Raw genomic sequence first — 3,887 nt, 5'->3', positions numbered from 1 at the left:
TAAAAAAAAAAAAAACAAAAAGAAGAAAAAAAAAAAACAAAAAACCCCAAAATATATTTGAGGATAAAATTTGTTCATCAATTCTGTTTTTTTCAAATACGAGAAAGTGTTTACAAATTAACAGTAAAATAACTTTCTTGATTATAAATACATGTTGGCTTTAGAAAACCGCCAAACAACCTCGAAAGCGCACGGACCCGAAGTTCAATCGCCGGTATCAAAACAAAAACAAACAAAAAAAAGCCTCCAAATCAGTGAAGAAAAAAAATTATTCAGGATTCCATTTCCTGGAGGGGTCTCGAAGTGGGATCTAACGGTGGATAATGCATTGGGTTCTGCTTTTGTGTTTTACTTTGAATTAAGCTCAAGACGACCACATCGAAATAGGACATTCTTAATGACTTCCCAGTACCGTTCCTTGTACCTTCCACGGCAGTTTACCTAACCGTTCTCTCACTGGTAGATGTTCACCGGTTCTAGTTTTTTTGTTCTGTAAATGAGGCTGAATTTAGCATTGTGGCCGCGCAGCCTGAGCGCGTCTCTGGCGGTGATCTTCAGAAGTGTCACGTCGTGAGTAGGGTTTGTCCTGAGGACTTTTTTCCTGGGCGGAGCCTGGAACCAAGACGCGCAGGGATCCGCAGGAACCGGGCAGGGGCGCGCCGCTGTGTCTGGCCCTGTCATCACTCCCGGGTTGGCCTGGACGCGACAGAGCAGCAGAGCTGGAGGTGGACACTGAGACAGAGGGGCCGTGGGGCTGGGCGGCGCGGTGGGGTGCACTGTGACCCTCGCAAGCCCAAGGACCCGGCTGCCAGGGCCAGCTGCTCCGTGAGTTGAGATTCTCCGTGCCTGCGAGGCTGCTGGAGGCACCGGCATCTCCAGCCCCGGGAGAGGGCTGGGTATTAGGTTCTTGCCTCTCTCCCCAGCAGAGCCTAGCGCGAATGAGCAGAGCGAGTCTAGACGGGTTGTGCTGCCCGACCACGCGGTTTCCTTTCTGATACAACCTGTCAGTCAATGTCTAGGACACCAGAGCCTGACCTCTATGACAGGATGGCAGGACCTGCCGGGGTTGCCGGCCAGCGCCGCACGTTTGACTCAGCGCGCCCTCTAGCGCTCATTTCCCTCACGACCCCGTGCAACCCGAGTCGAAGTTGCGAGGCCTCGGGCAGATTCCCTTTTTCCTGGGAGCGAGGAGTATGGTTCTAGCCCCAACTCTGCCTTTAATCTGCCCTGTCGCTCTGGCCACAAGGCACCCTTCTCTGGGTCTCACCTTGGTCTGTGAATGGAGAAAGTCATTGGCTCTCAGAAGTGGGCCCTCACCTTCATGAGGTTCACTCCTTCTAGGTGGGGGGGGGATGAGCAAAACAGAGGACCTGGCTCCCCTGGGGAGGGTTGGAGCCACAGGGGTTGTCTCAATCGGAGGTGACTTGGAGCCTGAGGGGCGGTTCTTAGAGGAGAAGGAAGTAGGGGACAGATTTCATGGGCTCCAGGGGTTGCACAGACTGTGAGTTTGGGGGCAGGCCTTTCATACAGGTGGGGAAACAGCTCAAATAGCATCCTGAGAGTGTGACATCAGCAGGAATAGCAGAGCAAGGAACTCTTCTCGTGAAAGCAGCAGATACTAGCGAGAAGAATCGCAATCAACTGTTTTCAAAACACTGGTTATTAACACAAAACGGCAACAGTGTGTATATTCAAGAAAAATGGCTGAGTTTGGGCCGGTGTGGTGGGCTTCGAGGCATTTTAACCTGTTCTAGTTCTGCCTTCCACACCCAAATCTAGTGGTAGCCTTGACTCCCAGTAGTTTCCAATCACAGTGAAAGCCAGCAGCCTTGGAAGGGACAGAATAGGGTGGGCACGACTCGAAAGCCCAGTTTCTGGGTAACATTATATCACCTATCTGGTGGTTCCTTGGAAGATCCTACTTACAAGATTGTGTTTATTTGACCTGGTTGGGAGCTCAATGCAAGCAGCCTTTCCCTGGAGGCATTTGTTAAAAACAATCAGCTGGGACTGTTTAACATGCACCTGTCTCAGCTGGTGAGAGCAGCTGGGGCAAACAAGAAACTGACCCCAAATTCTGAAAAGAAAAGCTGAGGAGGGTTCACCCATAAGGGATTTTGAAAAGCTCTAGCAAATTCCTAGGAATCTCGAAGCCCACACACAGGGGCAGGGCGGTATGTGTGCCCAGGAAAGATGCTGGCTGGTCATTTGCCATTTGCAAATGGTGTTGCAGTGCCAAGTACAAGAGGCTATACCTGCTGTGCAGATAGGAGGAGGTAGAGCTGGAGAGGTGAGGCCCACACAGGGGCTGGGTGCAGGACTGGGTCTTTCTGTTACAAACCATTTTCTAGTGACTCCAATGCTCCCCGCCCATGATAGTGGTGATATACATTTGCATATGTGCATGTGTTTCCCATGCACACTATCAGCTCTAGAAATGGAAAAAAATTCAAGAATTTTCTTTATTCAGGCATAAAAAAATACAGTACATCTCATGCACCAGTGTGGCCAAAATATAATTGCTATCTGCAGAGCAATTACTACAATGACAGGAAACAGGTTATAGGAATTGTTTGTTCAGTGACAAAACCTGGATTAAAATTGTTAATCTAAATAACAATCTGCTTATTATGCCAAACTCTTATTCTCTATGTTTGTGAGAGATAGAAATTTGTAAGTATTATTAGTAAAAAAAAAAAGTCATTATAAAAAACTAATGATTGGTTAAAAATAATGTCAGTGTTCTCTGCAGGCCCCTGCAGTATGAGACCGGGCCCAGGGTAGGCAGTGCGGTTTGTGACGCAGGGTAAGCTGGAGTGTGTCTCCTCCCTGCTCTCTGTCTGGATGCTGCCTCCTCAGGTGTGTCAGCAGTGGGAAGATCTGCACCCAGCTGTCTTCAAGTGACACAGAGGCAGGGGCCACAGGGCTGGGGCAGGGCAGGGCCTCACCTTCCACAGTGCGCCTGGGGGCTGGTTCCCTGAGACCTGGCAACAGGGCCTAAAGGCAGAAGGCGAGGCCTGTCACACAGTCTGTAGTCTGTGTTTGGGTATGGGCACTGCTGGACTTACTGAGGGCCACATCACGGTTTCTTCCAAGTCAGAGATATGTAGAGAAAGAGAAGAAAGAAAAAGCAGGAGTGACCAGGTGATGGAGGTGTCTTCTGCTCCAAAAACATCTGCCCCTTCACAGGCAAGCCTAGGTGAGTGCCGATAAGTGTCGGACCAGGGTCTCAGCTACTCTGTGCCTCTCCAGAGGCGGTGGGTGTGGAGATGGCCTTCACCCTATGATCTGTTACTCTTGGTCACCACTGTCCCTACAGGATGAATTCACAGTTGCTTCAAGTTCAACAAGCCATTTCCCTGAATTTGGCTGAATGAGTCAATGCTCAGCACAGCACAGTTACTGGAGCGGCAGGCTGGCAAGGTCACTGTAGGACCCAAGGTCAGGAGCTGCCACGTGGCCCCTTCCTCCCTCTTGACAGGCCTGGGGAGGAGCTGGGAGCGGCGGGGCCCCAGGAGAGTGTGAGGGGTCACAGCAGACCTGGAGCTCCAGACAGCGGCATGATGGACAGTCAGTCTTCCTGGGGACTGGGCTGCAGAGTCTTGTCCCGCAGGCCATACTGTCCACCCCTCTGCCACCAGGCAGTCACCAAGGTTACACCAAGTTCACCAGCGAGTTTGGTGACTTCAGGTGAAGATCCCGTTGGCAGCTGACCAAGGCTGGTTAGCTTGGGAGCTTTGCTGAGCCAAAGAGAATTTCTGAGTTAGAGTTGTGGCACAAAGATAACCAGGTGACATGGACGTCCCAGACTCGACAGTACAGGAGCCCAGCCTTTCCAGCATTTATGGAGTAGCCATCACTGAAATATGTTCCTGGGTATTTTAGGG

The sequence above is a fragment of the Fukomys damarensis genome, unplaced genomic scaffold, assembly GCF_012274545.1.
Source record: "Fukomys damarensis isolate Sample0158 unplaced genomic scaffold, DMR_v1.0_HiC HiC_scaffold_32, whole genome shotgun sequence".
Lineage (NCBI taxonomy): Eukaryota > Metazoa > Chordata > Mammalia > Rodentia > Bathyergidae > Fukomys > Fukomys damarensis.
Note: the sequence above shows the minus strand (reverse complement) of the source record.